The 20,069-nt window shown below is 33.4% G+C and overlaps 1 long non-coding RNA gene across 1 annotated transcript; it reads right to left on the bottom strand.

Annotated features, from left to right (window-relative positions):
• Positions 1-314: 314 nt before the first annotated feature.
• Positions 315-12,928, bottom strand: LOC136771651 (uncharacterized). The gene is made up of 4 exons (XR_010822356.1): positions 12,847-12,928; positions 12,582-12,663; positions 7,129-7,169; positions 315-352 (listed from the first exon to the last, which is right to left on the bottom strand). It is a non-coding gene; the product is annotated as an uncharacterized LOC136771651 (long non-coding RNA).
• Between the last annotated feature and the right edge of the window lie 7,141 nt (positions 12,929-20,069).

Here is a 20,069-nt window from a genome sequence, read left to right as displayed (position 1 = left end):
CTTGGCTTGGAGCCCAGCATCCTCGGATGACAACAGTTTCTGTGAACCAAGTTAATTAAAATTGACTGCTGGTATCAAGCAATGGAAATGGGATAAAGTGCAAATTCTTCTTAAAACTGAATTAAGAAAAGCACAGCTCAACTGAATAATGCTTATATAACGTTTTATGATATCCTTTTTAATCCTTTTGGAATAACCTTGTTTCTGAATATGAACATCAACAAAAGTGTTGAACAGGCTGGAACCTGATGTTAAGACTTATTGAACAAATGTCCAGTATAGCATCCTAAATAAAACATGACATCTGTACCAACCTCAGATCCAACCAATCTGCAGCTGATTCCACATTCACCTAATAGAAACACAAACACCATGTTATTAGAAGTAAACATTGACAGGTAATATAAAAACCAAGTCCTGACTCGATGAAAATACTAAACGAAAACATGACCACTGTACTGTTCAAAACACTTATTTTAATAAAATAATCAACAAAATATTGTGATCGGTAGAAGGTTTTACTCAAATGTGACCAAGAGAACACTGTTGGCTTGCAGCCTTGGTCACCAACACACAAAATTCACAATATTCATGAAACTTAAAAGAAAAGAAAGCCTCTCTGTGCTTCAGTGAAGGTAACCTCAACAAAATAAATAAGAAAATAAAAACAAATGCATAATAAACAGATACATATTGAGATTTATCATTACAGTATATATATTTTTTATGTGTTTAAAAAAATGTTATACATATTAACATTTTACATATTTGTCCATTGATTTAAATGTGCAATTGTTAATTTTTATTTTATTTCCTTTCACATAATTCAAGACAAAGACAGATACAGTTGTATTTAATTGTAGAACACATCCAACATTTCTGAACACTGTTAAAGGAAATTGAATTAACACAATCAGCGTAAATATGTATCAAAAATACTATATATCATATAGGATTATATATTATATCAGTGCCAAATTTGCCAAGCTTATTTTCAATTTTAGGTATATTCATTTTTGTAATTATTTGTACCTTTAAAGCACATTGAATGAATCTTTCAAGCTATATTAAATATTATTTTCTCTGTTATCTCTGAGAATTATAATATTTTGATTTACCATCTTGAAGTGCTTCAGAAAAAGGGGATTACAAAAAGGACTGAAGGACCGTTAATAGCTTCACAATTATACTAATAGGTTGGGTAACGCTTAGGACGTTTGTGAAAGAAGCTACAAAGAAGCACTTTGTGAAAAATCATCTAATGTGGATATCAGTTACAGGAAAACTATTAGTTCTAGGGTGTCTGAGGAACTTGATTCTTCAGCAAAATCCATTTACAATCTTCAAAGTGACACTGACTCATTTGGAGGCCAAGGGTAACTGTATTATCTCTAAATTAATGCTTGAAAATTGCATAATTCCAGAAACGCTTAATTGTGAATGGGATATCAACAACCACATGAGAAATGAAGATAACGCTGTACAAAAACCTTTTGAATTTCTTGCCTTTTTCTGCGCACTGACTACTCGCACTGATGTGCTATGTGCTGATACTATATATGTGCATATGTCCAGAACTGAGCATTGTGTTAGATCCCTAAAATAAATAACAACATTTAATAATTATCATTAAATAATATAATAAGTAATTATCATAAAAGAATGTCATATATAAATATCAAACACATTTTCAGTGTACTAAGCTTTGGATGGACTTATTAAAAAAATTATTTAAAAAAATGTAAAACAATGTTTATACACACATCTATGCAGAACAGAAAAATGACATACACTACAGCTTAAATTACTAACGTAACCCATAAAGTGAAATATTAATCAGAGAACTTAGGTGCAGGAGACGGAAAATACATATTTAGGTTAGCATCTTAATTTGAATGAATATCGTACAGAATTATAACTTTCGGTGGTGAGCATGAGCCAGAGCATGGAATAAGTGAAGGAAAAATGCTTTATTTTCAGTAAAACAGCTTGCTCCAAGCACCGTTTTAATTAATAATTCATCTGGCCGTGCAGACTGATGGTGGACAGGTGTGAGAAATCAACATACATTTCAAAGGGGAGTTGCCATTGCTGAAGAAGAAAGCAGACTGGGACAGATAGCCGGGCAAATTGGAGGCTGAGGGAAATCTAACCACATGCACATATTAAGACTCATGACCCTATTGACAGGAGCAGAAAACATATATTTCCAATAATCATTGTTAGTTCTGTTAAAACTGTGATGGTGGGGTTTAAGCATTCCCAATGCCTGTGGGACAGTTGAGTGATAGTTTTGGCAGTGTATTATCTTGTGTTCTCTAAGGGGACACTGTGTGAACTGAATTGCTTAGTGAAGATCATAGATCAAAGGACAACAGTACAAAAACAGCAGATAAAAAACACGTTCCATTTCCATGCTCTTTAAATGCTGAGTTCAAATCGAGCTTTTTGTTTATGTCAATTTCTTTCCAGAACGGTCACACGTATTATTTAATATTGCTCTCTGACACACCTCAGTGTGGTGATGTCTGTGAGACGACAGCAATTCACACTGTGTGTCCCTCAATAATGCCCCTACAGAAACAAGTGATTGTTCACATTGTAGTCTGGATACAGAAATGGTACGCCAATCTTGTGCCAGGTCTAGTGTGTATATATATTTGTTTGTAGCCTATTTTATCCAAGAGGACTTTGTAGTAAAGGCAACCAATAATTTAGGACAAGTGCTTTCTGTGACACATCTACAATCAATGCTTTGATGAAGACAGTTGTGTCCAAGCATTTTTTCCATGTCAAGATAAATTAAATATATTACCTTTCTTTCAGGGTATGTGATGGCAAAATCATCACACTGATAGTCTTCACCTCAGTTACAATTGTGTTGTGTAGCTCTTTTTTATGTATAAAATATGAGAATGGTATAAGGAGAAAAATAACAACAAGAAACACAGATGCCAGAAAAGTAGATACATATGAAATTAATGAAAATAATCATTAAACATGTGCATAGAAAGCTATTTTTTAAATTAAAATTGCAGCAGATGGAGGTTAGAAATAGACATTGTAGGAGTTGGAGTCATTCATGAAGCATAATTGTGTTTTTCTGATGATTGGAAAAAAAAATATTAGGTATAAACTACTAAAGTGTAAAACTGCATTTCAATGCCTACTGAGAAATCAGGACATAGCTTCTGTCTATAAATATCTGATGTCCATGCAATGCAAAATTCACAATTCGTCAAACAAAATAAGTCACTTCAGACTTTAAGAAAGTGCTTAAATTGCACCCCTTTGCTTCCCTTGCACAATGAGCAAACAGGGCAGCCTGGGGACAGAGAATCTCATTAATGTAACACAGGGGTTAGATTTTCATCAATAACACGACTTTTATCAGTAACACAAAGTTCAGTCTTACAGTGAAATGTGATTCCTCCCCATGGAGAGAGCACACCTCAACAGAGTGATCACCCTTGTGTCTCTAAGTATGTAACCATCTGTCAGAATATGGCAAATGCTAACCACTTTTATCAATAATGTATCTTGTTGCTTTGTCTCTGCCTTCAGTTCATCTTTCAAATTATAGCCAATGGGCTCGATAGTCCTGCAATCAGTAATGCTCCGCAAGTCATATGAAATTGTCAGTCTGTAATCCTGTAGGCCCTGTTAACCCATCTGTGATTGGGTTACTCATAATTGAAATACATTACACACGTTCATAATTCATGTAGTAACAGATAATACAGGAAGTCCAACAATATATTCAAATTGTCCGAAAAATACACCTCAGGTCTTTTTTTTTTTTTTCATAAATGCCAAATGTTGATTTTAACTTTTGAATTCTGGCATAACATTTAACTATATTTAAAGTTATATTATTGACTTCCAGATGTATTTTTTAAAGACTTATTTTTATTTGTATTTTTAAATTAATTTAAACCACATAATCTATGACTCTTATATGAACACAATAGATGCTGGTTGACCTTTTTTATAGCAATCTGTTTTCCCCAATTATTAAGGTGTTTGACCAGAGCTCGCTTTATTACAATAGATTGGACACAAAACACAAACAACTCTTTATTATAAAACAGGTACACTGACTATGCTAAATTGCTAAAATAATATAGAATAGGCTGTTAGTTAAATTGGATGACAAAGGGGATAAAAGTTACTTTAGGTGATGATTATAACAGTGACATATTCTTTTTAAGAGGAAGTTTACTCTTAATATGCAATATTGTTACTCCAACCATAACTTCATAGGTTAGTATTGGTCAGTTATTTAAATATTGCAATATTTCTTGAGTAATTCAATAATAAGTGTTAAATAGCCACATACTTATCTGCATTCTTATTAGGCTGACCACCCTAGTCAGCAATTGATAAGCATTCAAGGACTCAAGGCGTGTTTCTGCAAGGCTAGGAATGGCGATGATGCCAGGTTCCTGCAGTCTTTCGAATGTAAATCCAAAAGATGATTGATAAGGAAACTCAGTCACTTAGATCTTCCACTGAAGCGGCATGACCTTTGGGTCATGCACGGTCTCTGGCGGGGGTCCGGAGACAGTTCTCTGGGCAAGATGTGTGCTCTGCTGGTGTAGTGAGGACAAACAGTCTTGGCTGAGTGAGGAGCTACTGGGCGGAATTATTCAAATTTGATTGACATCTTCCAGAACATAATCGTGATTTAGATTTGCAGTCCTGGCATACGTCCCATCTCCTGAATGATATATTTCTATCAAGACGCCCATACCCTCCTAAACTGTGGACTTTAGAAACAACACAGCACATCTTTGTTGCATTTTATGACCTGCTGGTGTAACAGGGCTCATTAAAAATGATAAGGTAATGGTTATTACATATAAAATAACGTTACATTATCGATACAATTCCAGTAGGGCTAGATGTAATTGATACATAGGCATCTGTAATAAAACTGAACAGACTCTTGAATAAAGTCTCTTGGGCTGCAGAATATACCCAACAGATTACATAAATTATCATTTACGAGAGGGGTGAGTAGGAACATCACAACAGAAGGGATAATGCAGTGACACTTGACTTCTGAATGAAATATCTTGTTTATCAAGTTGGTAAAGACAAAAAAACACACACACAAGACTTGAATGACAGTAGTTATAGGGTGCACTCCCCACCAGCTTTATCTTGGCTTTCAGTTTTGCCATAAGCAGAGAGGCTGTCAAGCTTTTCCTCTGTCTGAGATTATTTAACTCAAGCAGATGTTTTCCCTAGCTGTGGTGGGAATACGTCTCCATGTTCACAGAGACAGCCGGAGCTAGTTCAGATTTAACAGCTCTCGCTGCATTCAAAGGACAGATAAGGTGTGTCAATGCAATGGGATGGAAGATATTAGGCATGAAGTGACTCAAAATATCCAGGGAAAGATTAATCCATCTGGCCATTGTATAATGAATGCCAGGATAAAAATACCTTAGTGGGGAAGGTTTGTGCTAAATGACCTTCGACTTTCCTCTGTTTGGTTTTAATATTAATATGTATTGAAATTGTTATTCCCAACCAACACATGCAGCATAGTATAGAATATACTCATGAATCTTCCTGTATTAAATCCCCCTAGTCTGTTTCCTGGCCACACCCAAGGTTTTGCTTCTGACCTCTAATATTCGTGTGTTACCACAATGACAGAAACGCACCCCAGGAATTGAACGGTTTCTGGGGATCAGTCCCTAATATCTATGGCAAGCCAAATTATCATTTAGAGATATCTGTAATTAATTTAAAGATATCTTAAAATATTTAGAGATATCTCTAAAATATTTAGAGATATCTCTAAATCATTAAAATATATCTACAAATATTTAGAGATATCTCTAAATCATTAAAAGATATCTGTAAATCAATTAGAGCTATCTTTAAATCATTTAAAGATATCTCTAATAGATATCGTTATAATAAATAATACAAAATAGGTGTGTGTGTGTGTATTTTTATATATATATATATATATATATATATATATAAATGATTTGCAGATATCTTGAAATGATTTGCAGATATCTAAATTATATCTCTAAATGATTTACATGTAATTTTAAGTCAAATATATGTATATGTTAATGACAGTTTGGCAGATTTGGTTTGCCAAATTAACATTTAGAGATATCTGCAAATCATTTAGAGATATCTTGAAAAAGCACCTTATTAAGATATCTCTAAATGGTTTGCAGATATCTATAAATGATTTAAAGATATATTTAAATCATTTAAAGATATCTTTAAATTATTTAGAGATATCTCTAAATTATAATTTGGCTTGCCATTAATATCTCTATTTTGCCACTTTGTGCATGCTTGGAAGACACTAGTCTAGCAATATGGATGTCTCATCAGCTCAAATGTATTAGGACAATTTATTTACCAGTGGCTTCCATACCTCAGTTTCTGAAACCCTCCTTGCACCTCTGTTTCAGTTCACCTGGACAGTATAGTTGTTTGAGACACATCTCATCTATGGTCTTCTGTCCACCACCACTTAAATATTAAAGAGTTACATCGCTATCTCTCCTGTGCAGATTCGGGAAAACTGTCTGACCAACCTCTCTTCTAATCAGGACTTCTGCAGGGCTCCAGTTAAGCACTCTTTTCACACTCCAGTTGATACAATGTCAAGTGGAGTGACAAGGCTCAAATTCCTCTTATTTATAATTTATATTGTGTTTCTTAATCGCTGTTTCTTAATTTATGTTTATTTCTTAACTGCTCTGGGACAAGGCTAGCAGAGCTGAGGACCGCGTTTGGGAGAAGAGACTCATAAGCACATTGTTTTTTTTAATATTGTATTCCTATATTTCTAGAGTCTGTGTTTATATTTCTAGTGCGGGTTGGTGGGAGGTTTCTTATTTGTATTTTTTGGTAGCTTTTAGGATTTTAGGATTTAAGGACTGTATCATTATTATTTCTTTGCTTTTTTCCTTTATGTATCATTTTAGAGGGTTTTCATCGCCCTGGGTATAAAAGGCGATTTTATGTTAGAAATTTCTAGTTTTAGTTTAGTTTCCCCCTGTGTAATAGTGGAGTGCAGACTTCTTGCCCTGCCTCCAGGTATAGATATTTTTTTTGTATTTAAGGAAGAAATGAAATACTTACCTGATGTTGAGGATTTGGGTCTGCTGAGAGCCGGTCAGAACCTGCTTGGGGGGGCAAAAGAGTGGTCTTGAGGCTCCCCGTCCTTGTAAACCTTTAGCTGGGGTAGTCAGAGATCACTTCCACCCATGACAACAAGACATTTCACCAGAATTTCAAGTGTTAAAAAAATATATTATCCCACTCCTCTACTGTGGCTATTGATCAGAATTCCAATCACTGTACAAATACTTCTTCTAACCTATCGAACCCCTATATAGTATCTGACCTGATTACCACTCATATCTCTAATAATGTTTTTCTTCACCACAATTATTCCCCAACCTACAGAGTTTTAGATGAGGCTTTATAATAACCAGGCTACTATGTTCAATATGTGCTTTGTAGCTCCTGGTTAATTAGCACACATTCCACAGGATCTTAAACAATAATAATAATTTGATAAAATCAAAATGCTGGTAAATGCTTTGACAGGCATCTTTTTTATGTTGTTACATAAAGCGTGGTCAGGAACAAAAAAGTCAAAATGTCATTCCCTAAAATCAATATTTTGAAGCATTCACAAAGAAGACCTAAAATGAATGTCATATCATTTTGGACAGTGAGTGTTTGATAGACTGCAAAAGAAATGTCAGAGCTGAGCAACTGTAAGACTGTAAGAAACACATATTCTGAGGGCATGTTTTATTTCAGTGCGTTGCCTCTCACTTTATGAGCTGTTCTGGATTCTTTCGCCTTTGTTTAATTTACTAGATTCATTCATGTGCAGTCACAGCATATGGTATGCGGTTACATAGTTAGTATTCAGTAAATACATGCATTAGTGTTTCCTTATGCATTTCACAGAACATAAGCAAGTAATAATGATAATAATTTATTTAATTTATAAAGCACCTTTGAACAGATCTCAAAGTGCAAAAATGACAGCAAAACATGAAAAATGCAACAATTAATAAGCCTGAAGGTAAAATGCCTGTAGTTGAGATAAAACAAGAAATGGAAGTGAAAAACCTGTTTTTTTTATACTGATGAACAATGTAAATCTACATTATTTTAAGTGATGGGATATTTAGGATGGGATGGGATGTTTTTTTACTATCAAACAAAATAAAAATCTTTACATTTTAAGTGATGCAAAACTTGTAGCAAGCTTGACAATATAAATCTATATAGTATGAAAAGGAGTGATTACCAAAAAAGTTAACTAGTGTCTTTCAGCATTATGAAATTGTTCAGTAACATTATGACATTTCCCCAGTTACTTAAGCACATCCATGCTTTCCCATGATTCCAGACAATCTTTAATTTGTCTGTGTGAACACGGGAAAAACATAATTTTCACACAAATTTTCTCTGGCAGCACCATCAAAAACCTTTTATTCTGTCATAAGCATGACCAGTGTCAATACATACCAGCCACCACTGTGATTGGATATCACCCCAAGGAGTTGTTTAGAGGCAGACATTTGAACTATAACAGGTTATTATTCCTTTTGTGTGTGTGTGTGTGTGTTTGCTGTTTCAGATGCCATTATTGTATCAGACCCTGTTATTAGGCACTGTCACTTAGCCACATGTTTCTTCAGTCCTATATCTGTACAATAAAGAGTAATTTACTTTTTGTTGATTATATTAATAGTGCACACCAGCCAAGACAACACAAAGTCCAGGATGACTCGGAGAAACACTTTTGTTTTTCCTTGTATAGCCTCCAGTGTAGGTGGGAGTCTTGGTTGGAGCAGTAAAGTACACTCGCTGCTGCACTCCTTTGTGATGACAAATGCAGCTTATTTTACTGAATCAATTAAGTCTCGGTTAAGTAGCTTTGCAATAACCACTCAATAGTTAACAAACACGAATAATCAAGTGCTATCCTTGCCTACTTTTCTGCTGTTCAGTGAGCCTTTTCCCATCCTCTGTCTCTCACCTGTCCTTACAATTACCCTACTGTCCTTTCAGTTAATATTTAAGCCAACTTTCCCTTCATTCTCCTCTCTCTCTTGCAAGCTGTTTCTTCCCTCATGTCCCCCAATGGTAAAGTCAAGTGTCAGCAGCACACCAGAAACATGATTACATTCTGCCACCTGCATACATGCAGAAATAGATGGTTTACAACCTCTCACTGAAGAGCTTTCAATGATGCTTTTGAATATATACCTTACATGACACAAGGCACAAGTGTAACCACTGGCACATTAAAGTCACTACACTTATAGAAACTGGATATACACCTGAAAGAAAAGATTTTTTGTGGCAATTAAATCTCTATCACAGGTGGTGGGTTTCATCTGCCTAACCGCATTAACCAGCTGTCCAAATTAAACTCAGCTGAAAGTACGCCTTTGTATTGGCTAGGGCATCAGATTCTGCCCTTTTAAAATACTCTGAAGCAAATTAATGCGGTCAGTCTGACTAATGATACTTTGATTTTCACAAAGGTAATTAAGGGCATAATAATTATCAAGAGAAACAGTGAAATGAGTTAATGTGGGTGATTTAATAAGATTGCCTTAAATTAAAAACACTGCCTTGCTTTAGTGTCATGAAGAGCTATATGAGTCATACCCTTTTGAGTTTATTGAAGAAACACTTGAACTTTTCAGTTACGAGGTATAAGATGCAAATTACAATGACAATTTACCAATTATACACACAATTATAGACACATCAGTGTAATACACATTTTAAATAAAAACTGGCCAAAATTGTTGTATATTGTTTGCAAATAGTTTTATTTTCTTAAACATTTTTAAATGTATGAAGAAACCATTAAATCTTGGATTTATAATTTTTATTTCAACAGGCTCTAGATTGAAGGGATCTTGTTTGCAGGTTACAACTCATAAGTGTTGTTGGAAAAACGATCACCAATAACACACCTTTAAATTCAACAGATTTTATGTCAAATACTCTTTAAAGACATTGCATCTCTACTTGTATGCTCAGCTTACTAATTAAAGTTATCTATCGGAACAAGATTGATTAGTGTTCATTCCCTATGTCTGCGGATGATGTAGCACCTATTTAATATGAAAAACATCTAGTGTAAATAAACATTTGTTAAATGTAATATATCTAAAGAGAAAAATTAAAGTATTACAAAACATTGCACTTAAAATAGGATGATGAAAAAACAAGAATTTCATAATGCAGTTATCATTTTCTATATTATTATTGGCAATATGGACTCAAATAATCTTCTCTTCCTTCTTTTTCATATATTCTCAAACATGGAACAGAATTTAGACCCCAAATAAAATGTCTTAATCTTAATTTTGACTGGGAGCTATTAATATAGTAGTCAGCAACTATGTCCTTATGGAACCTGCATGTAATCTACATTTTACATCTATACAGATAGTGGTAGAAACAGTTTTTTCAGAAGTCTTTTTTCTGACTGGGGATGTTCTCTTCTATCCAGTAATAGTTCAAGCTTTATCTCCTGCCATAAACCATTGCAAATTGCATATTGTCTAGTTTAGGGCAAATTCCTAGTTCAGTAAGACAATTGAAGGTGCTGTAAAATGCAGTGGATAGCTAAGGAGATTACACCAATGGTGTTTGACAGATATATTTCAGTTTGGATCATCTCAGAACACAATCCCTTAGGGTTAGTCAGATTGTGTAGAGCAAATCAATAGATTGCAACTTGTATGTCTTTTATTCACCTTGTATCTGACATGCTGTTTAGAGTAAATTACAAAGGAAAAAGACTGCAGAAGCATCATACGTCATACATACATTTAAAATGTTAATAACCAAGATGCATGGAGTAAAGTGGTAGGGGTGGGATGAACTGTATGTGCTGTATGTTCCTACATTGTCAAATGAAAAACACAAACATTTAAAAAATGATTATCTTTTTTAAATATATGGGGAAACCAATTCACACGCCATGAAGAATGGTTTGGGGGAGAACTGAATGCCAAAGAACATGTGAAAGTCTCCCCCAAACTCCACACCAGTAAGGGAAACCAATTAAGTTGTGGTATATGTGTGTGTGTATATATATATATATATTGCTTTGGGTAGAATTGTTCAATTAACTCGCAGCAACAGAAAGGGTGTCCTGTTTTTATGAGAAATGTAAGTCCTAAAAACAAACAAACAAAACATATTTTGATGTGTCTAACCTTTTTTTTGGGCACTTTTTGTTTATTATGTTGTTTTTTCTAGTGTGTGTGTGCATGTGTTTTTTTGTGGCACCAATATGCTTGAACATATCCACTTCTTCCCCATCTTTATGATCAAACTTGTTTAATTACTTCTGCACAGAATACACAAATAAACACATAAATTAATAAATGGTTGCCAGGTAAGTAGACTAATCAATTGTACATTTATTTTATGTTCTCTACCACCACATCAGGAATTAAATCACCCAAACTCAGTTGTTTTTTTCTTTAAATTGTGCAAAAGCAGCAGTCTGAATTTATGCAAAATCCATACAATGTTGATTTCCCACACATTAGCAGTATGTGAAGCCTTACAGAGAGTTTTATTACAACAAGGATTACATGGAAGGCGGTGAACATGTGAAACAATGCATCACCTACAAAGATAAAGCTAGATTTTGATTGGTGTCAGTATCAGAAAGGTTGCACAGGGAACGGTGACTTGAATAAAGGGAATTGTGGTAAAATGCATGATGTGTGAATTTCAATACTGTGAAAATTACGCAATACTGAGAATTAAAATGAATAACCGAACATTCTCTTTGTTGTTGTTGTTGTTGTGCTTTTTTTTTACAGTGGGCAATTAAGTGAAATTCCTCACACATATACCAAACTGGGCAGATGACAGGAATTAAAAGTCAATGCCCTTTCTACAAAGCTATCATAAAAGAAAAAAGTATATACTAGCTACACACCATACTCTAAAAACAGAAACTAGAAAAGAACATTATGAAATTTTGAAGAACATTTTTCAATGAGAGTGCTATAGCAAATCAATAAATACCGTACCTTAGATCATTATTTGAAACTGAAATTGTATTTTTTTTTTAACAGAAGAACCATATCTGAAATATATTAGACACCTTGATATGAATTCCTATGGAGTATCAAAGGGTGCACAATAAGCTTTTCACTGTGCACTCGCTAAGCTTTATATAGCACAATTAATAACAGGATTGGGAATAGTAAATGAAGATTGTTTTTGAAGATTAATCTTTACTTCTAGTCAAACTTTTAATTAATTTAAATAGAAGAGGAGCAAAGAAAAAAAAAAATATATATATATATATATATATATATATATATTACTTTGTTAACAAATTAATGGCAAAGGTAAATGGTAGTACCAAAGTCTTGTTACCAGTAAACAAATCATGCAACATCAACATTTGATCTGCAGCATTTATTACATCGTTCACCACCAACACAGCTAGCAATGAACAACACATGCATGGACCGCAGAGCGCATCTTTGTAAGTGGGGGGCATAGAGTCAACTCACCCAGCGCCCAGCGAGATGTGTTGACATGTCCGTGCGTAGTTCACAGGCTGCTGCTAAACTCATGTAGCCTATTGTATCCAACCTACACAACAGAAAAAATGAATAAAACTCACATGCTTTAGTGCTCCTCAATCTTCCCATAATCGTGCATCTGGTGTTTATTTCAGTCACAAACTAATTGGCGACAGCAGTCATTTTCACTTCCAACCCAGTCTCACTAAAGATACATCAACAGCACGTTTTGGCATTTCTGTGAAAACAATACCTGGATAACTTTTGCTCTTTAAACCACAATGCATCACAGCTGTTCCTACCACAAAGTGCTCAGAGATGGAATAAAAACATAAATAAATATGCCTAATAATAGGCTACATAAACCAACCTATCGTCAAAATAATAATAATAATAATTTCTCCAATACTCTAGCTTCTGTATATTTTATTATGATAGAGAGTTAGTGAAGAACTGCGTTTCTACCCTGTGTGTCTGTGTAAACAAGGTACTGTGCCATAGTCCAACCCTGATACCCAGAGGAACAGGGTCTGATAAGAACCAGTTTGGGCTTGATCTATCCAATAATCCAAACTTATATTAAATATTGCATATGCCTTACATGTTGCCCGGTTTAACCATATATGGGTTTTCCTAACGAGTTGTCAGGCAGGAACCGAATTTCCACTCATCACGGGACAGACATGTGGGCCTGTTCTCTTTCTCTCCTGTCTGGTCTGCATAAAAGTGCCTGTATTTTGTAACTTCTCTAAGACTGTTCTGGAAATTGCATCTCGAACACCTCGTCCATGCAGCTGCTTGTAATAAAATCCTTTTGATTGGAAATATATCTCTCTCTGGATTTCTTTGACTCTTCAGGTAGGTATGTAGCCTAATATTAGTACATATATATATACTCACACAAATAAAGGACTATTACCTATTTAATTATTATTATTATTATTATTATTATTATTATTATTATTATTATTTATTTTTCAACTCCCTACCCGAGTTCAGTTAAGCCTTAACTGCATGTTTGCTGGATTGGAGAAACGTTAAATACTTTTTCTGTAAACCTACCAACAAAGACACATGATCATGTTTTATACTCAATCTATACTGTAGCATAGCCTACTGTTAGTGTAAGCGATCAAAATGAATGTTGAAAAGTGTACATTGGAACAATGAAAACACAACTGAAATGCAATATGTACATTTGTGTTAGTATTTATTCAATGCAAATTGTAAATATATTAAACAGTATCTTCCATGCATTACACAATGATCTTACAGCTGATTGCTGTATTTTTTGATTGGTCTGATTGGTTACTTGACTTTTGGAGGCAGGACAAACTCAACGCCACTGACTGGGTAATTTACTTCTTGAAGGCGGGACTAAGCACAGTGACTATGTGAAATGTAATAATCGAAAATATAATGCATATCATTATTAGGCATTTTACAGACATATATTATCACTTGTTGTCATTAATATGTTACTTCTTTATTTTTAGGATTTTTTCTCCCAGAATTTCCATGTATAGCGCCAATAGTAGCCCGTAAAATGTATTTAAATTGCACAACGATTAAAATCTGTTCATCTTGGTGGTGTCAAGGGTTACCTTTTGTAGGCTTATACTTTAGGAGACACCCAAAATAAATGACCATCTCTCTAATAACATTCTGTACATTTTGATGTATTGAATAGTAATACCATATAAACTGATTATTTGATACCGTCAGCATTTCTCAAGGCATTTCATTTCCTAAGTTAGTTGTTTTGCATTACTCTGTTATGCAGTTATTGATGTAATTTCTTAGTTTGTTTTGCTGATTGTTCTGGGAAATTACTTCTGATAAGATTTCTCACAACTAAATGACAGAAAGTGCTGAACAAAGTAAAGATGTTTGTAGAATTAACATCTTTAGGCCACTGAACACTAATTTGCATCCGCAAATTATATTCCTCTCTGTAAGCCCAAAGACATGCTGGCTGGCTGCCATGGCCTTGTTTACTGAACTCGAACTCTTGACCACGGGCCATACTGACTGCTCGACTGAACACATAGCCTGACCTGAATCCTGCTCCTGTAGGGGAAGGACTGTGATGCCAGTTAGACTTATTCTCACGTGTTTTGAGTAATGACTAACTTGCTAATAGTTGTTATTGTGTGTTATGTTTCATATCTGCAACCTCACGTTTAACAGAATGTTTAAAAAGCCTTGTTTTAGTAAAGATATTCTTCCTCGCCAACTGGAGATTGGTTGTTGGCTACAGATAACTGACACATTTTCTGTCCAAACATTTGTCTCATAATAAAAGGAGTACAATTTGAAAGTGGATTACACACTGCCCTAATTTGCATTTATAGAATCACAAAATATAAAGAAGATATCTCATTTTAACAACATCAACCCTTGAGGTCAAGAAACATTACCATTCCAGTCAATCCTTTAAGCTATTGAGACACTGAAAAGCCGATAGCAGACTTGAGATGAAATATAGCAATCTTAGAGATCCTCTGCTTGATAATTTATAAAAGACCCTCAGCTCTTGACAGTGAAGCAGAACATAGTGAACTAAAACTGATATTTTTATATGTCAGTCTTTTGGCATTTACCCCAAGAATATTCCCATTGCTAGAGGAAGATCTGTATCTATCACTATTACAAGACTTGGAAAAAGGGGAAATGTTGGCATTGCAAACAGAGTCAAGAGCAGAAAAATTCAATAATTACAGAAATCTGCAGTTAAACAAATATTTTAATGCTGAAAGTATATTATAAATGATAGTTAGAAGAAGTAAAAAATATCTGAAATAATTCTAACCAGTCTAAATTCATAGTACATAGTATATTATGTACAACTTGCTTCCTTTCAAGCTTTGCTTAAATGCAAAACAAATAATTTAAACTTATTCCATCTCTATTTTCATACAGAATGGTTTATGATTGAGGTAAACCAACCACCAGGATTCCTGCAAACTAGAAAACTGACCAGTGAAGACCTCAAAGGTCAGCTTGTTGCCCAACCATATCCATCCACAATTGTCTAAATAACTTTTTTATTTCCAACATGTTCTTAAACACTTTGAAGCTACAACACATTCATTAATAGTAAAATCCTCTCAGATTAGCCTGATTCCAAAGTTTAAAATGTGGATTAAAAAGTGTGATTAGGTTGTGTTTGACAATGGAGCCCAACTGTACATTATCCTATAACATTATCATATAATCCTTCAGATTCCAAGATTGAAGTATAAACACTACCATTATCTTCATATAAGTCCACTATGTGGGTAAATGATTATACCATTCACTTACTTATCAAATATATATGAATAATGCCATTATTAATTGAAATCATACTTATTCCATTATAAACTAAATCTGTTAGCCTGCTGTTTGAGTTGTTTAATGGGTTTAACATGGAATTTTGTATGAACATATTAGAGTTTGAAAGCTAAATCACAAATCTTCACAGGCCTGAGAATATTATGATTATATCTTTAATTCATTTTATAGTATTTGCATTTATTTTATATGCAATAATCATACATTATTATTGAAGTATGTATTTTTATATTATAATTATAATTATTTGTGTTATTATTGCTGCTATTGAGGCTCCTCAGTGTTTCAGTCTATTATCCAGAACCCTGCTGAAGTGTGAATTGCACAGCGCAGCCTCATGGGGAAGGGGAAAGTAAATAATTAAAGCTCCCTATTCAGTGGTTAAGAATAATTTTGCAATTGCCAAACTTGAACTAATTTGGCATACAGAGCATTGCAACAATTGTGCCTTACATTGGAACTTTAAAGATGACATGTAGATTCAAACATGTTTAACTTTATTATTCAACTGAAAGAATGATCTTTAGTTTTTAACCCTAAACCCCTCTAAAACTGTTTCTCTACAGGAACATAAAGTGGGGAATATAAAGGAAGATTTACCAATGCATTTAGAAACAATAGGAATATAACATGTTAAAATATTTTTTTTCTTTACTATACAGAAGCCAACAAAACTAATTATTTCTGCACCAAACATATAGTATAGTTCTAACATCAAACCATTCAAAGAGAATTAGACATTGGAATCCACATGTGGAATTGTATATGTTTGGTAAAGAACTAGCTCGTATGTAATCTCTGACATATTGTAAACATCTTTACCTATACAAATCCAGAGAAATTCTGACTCCATGGTCTGGAAATCTATGAGGACTAAGAAGCAATTTAGGTCATGAGGCAGCTGTCATTACCTCTCTAAAAATCTCATTTATAAATTCCTTTTCTTAAATGACACTGCTGAGTTTAATCCAAATTTAATCTTAGAGCAATTTCAGATTTAATGAAATTGTGGTCTTTACTTTTCTAAATTGATTCTTTGTTGAAACCTAAGTTATCATATACATTTATTTTAACTAATAGCACTTGCTCATTTCATGGAGATACTTATCTGTATTTTTGCTTAGCCTTCGTACTACCTGACTGTACATCAAGGTATACTTATTTCTTAAATATCTGACATGAAGGATCCCTTAATATGGACCCAGTTTTTTGATTTTTTAAGCGAATACTTTGTCTTCAATAAATTTAAAAAAATATATAACCCTTAGTGATTAAAGTATTTTCAGATATGCACATTTTAATTGAAAATTGATACATCTGAGTTGCCAGCTTGCGTCACGATAACATAACTATTTTATGTTTTACGATTTTTGTTTATGGTATTTAAATTAAAAGAGAAAATGGAAAATAAATGTTAGTTTTTCCACTTTTATATGCACAATACAAGTACACACATGGCAAACAATATAATCTTCAAGAAACCTCTGGTCTCAGCAACAAACACACTGCAGAACCATCCCCTGGATGTGCACCACGAGAAAGTTCAAATTAATCGAGCACAGGATTTCAAGCACACATGCAGGAATGTGTCACAATTGAGATTGAAAACATGAACTATTACAACGTTACCTTTTTGATACAAATCGTGGACACAGACAAAACTTTCTCCTTACAAGACACATTGGCAGACATGTTGCAATCTGTCATCCTTACAGGACATCTGGATACAATGTGCACAAATGTCTGCAAATGTCAATGTCTGCAGTGATCAGAGAAAACTGGGCTAAAAAAGAACTTACTGCACAAAATATTGTAGTGAAGTCTGCAAAGGCAACAGAGCATGTATACCTGAGACTACACTTAAGCATGCAAGGCATCTCGGGAACTGAATCAAAAACTGAATTACAGCTGCAGTGTTTCTAATTTGTTCCTTTTTCTACTGCTGTTCGTAGTTTCCCTGCTCCCTCCCCAGCTGCATGGCACTCTCTCTCCCTAATGATGTCATGTTATTTATAGCAAACTGTTTCACTAATTCCAATCACCTAGCGAGCAATTAGCTTCAGGAATGGCCAGTGTTAATGAAGTGTTTAAGACACTTGTTACACATAACAGAGAAACACAAATTGTCCTTCCTAAAAATGTATATAAATATTTTGCTGAATTGGACTGTGTGTAGTTCACACTTTTCTTAAAGGACGTGAAGTGATTCAGGACAGATCTTGTGTCGCCTTTATGTGTGGACTTTCCCAAGCTGCTGTCTGTGATGTCTATAAAACATCTGTAACAAATACAAAGTGTAAACTAAAGTTATTGTATCTATAAACTAACATCCAATACTGACATTTTGAAGTTTTTATTTGCTTTTCTTGTTTCAAAAAATAAACATGAAAAAGAAAAATATGAACTAAAAAATATATGATATAGTTCAATTTTCTCTTAGTGAATCTCAGAATATATATATACACACACACTGTATATATATGACATACAAATAAAAAAGTAACAGTGTATATTTATAATATTATTACTACTACTACTAGTACTGATAATAATAATAATAATAATAATAATAATAATAATAATTGTTATTATTAGTAGTAGTATTATAAATATTCACTATAATATATTTATATACTATAAAATATTAATTATTATTATATGTTTTAATCAAATGAAATTAATTAGTAAAGCTGCAGTTAATTTTACATCGTGCTCCTGAAATCTGAATATCTTGCCAATGTGGTAATAAAATTCTCTGTGTGGTACAGTAATCGCTGCTTAAGCACATTTGTAGGTCATGCATATTCTGCTGAACTTGTGTTATCCAATATTCACATAATCAATATGCAGTGTTAGCATACATAGTGGATACTTTCAAGAGGTATTCTTATTGAATGTATTTTAATTAGTCAGATTCACAAAACTGTCCTTCAGTCATTTGGAGATGTTCAGATAAACGGGATTGTTGCCAAGTTACAAAAGCAATGACATTTTTAAAAATCTCCCCCAGGATTAAAGGTCTTAAAAATCAAATAACAGTTTAATTATCGTTTAACTATAAGCCAATTCTTGCAGATTTCATTTTATGGATCAATATCAGCCAAGCCTAGAAGTTATTTAAACAACTCAAGCATCTACCTCTTTCATGGTGCTGTAAATCTGTTTTGTGAAGGTTTGGGTGGAACATTTTTAACTCTCTTAAATGGATTCCCTGGGTTAAAAATCTCTCAGCATATATATAACTCTGAATGCTCGAGAAGCACACTGTATTAAAAACATTTTCACAGAATGTCTGTGTTTTCATTGAAATGTCAATAAGCAAATAGCTTTTTAATTCAATGTTTGAACCATTAAAATACATTAATAAATATATAAATAAAATACTGTAGAACATCTTTTCCACTCATATTGTGTATGCTATATATTTAATAGAACTATATTATTAAATATATTATTTAATCACTTCATACAAGTTTAATTCATTTTATGCATGTATTTATTCTGTAGGTATTGGGAATTTTAGATATTTTTCAATCTAATGTTTATAAAAAATATTTCAAACCTTTCTGCTTTACCTCTGCTTCATTTATTGCAATATTTGATTAAAATAGAGATGTGCTTTGTGTAGAAATAACTGTGATATACAAGCACTGGACTCAGGTTCAGTAATAAAACCCACACACTGTATTCATATGTGTGCTAATGAAAAGTCGATTGAACATGTCTGTGTAACGCTAAAAGACAATAGCACAAGAAATGGAAATTAAATGAGAAACTATTTTCTTACATCATTTTAGTAAAACTCAATTAAAAGGGGAATCATGTAAAGATAACAGTTGCTCTTATTCACACCACTAGTTGATTATATTTTGTTCTCATAAAAAACAAATAAATAATCCATTCAAATATTTTAGTTATTAAAAAACACAGAATAATGTTTAATTTGTTGTTTTTGCCAAATGTATTTAATTTATTTATTCACCCTTACAAACTGATAAAATACAAAGCCCAAAACTATTTCTCCATGCTGCTGTAGGCATCTGTATAAGAAGGACATGTCAAATTCAGAAAAGTGTTCTTATGACTTTGTAGTTTGTTTTATGTGTCTGTGTGCGTGTGTGTGTGTATACATACCAAAGT

This window comes from Amia ocellicauda, chromosome 15 (genome assembly GCF_036373705.1).
Source record: "Amia ocellicauda isolate fAmiCal2 chromosome 15, fAmiCal2.hap1, whole genome shotgun sequence".
NCBI classification, from domain to species: domain Eukaryota; kingdom Metazoa; phylum Chordata; class Actinopteri; order Amiiformes; family Amiidae; genus Amia; species Amia ocellicauda.
Note: the sequence above shows the minus strand (reverse complement) of the source record. Positions and strands in the feature narration are given on the sequence as shown.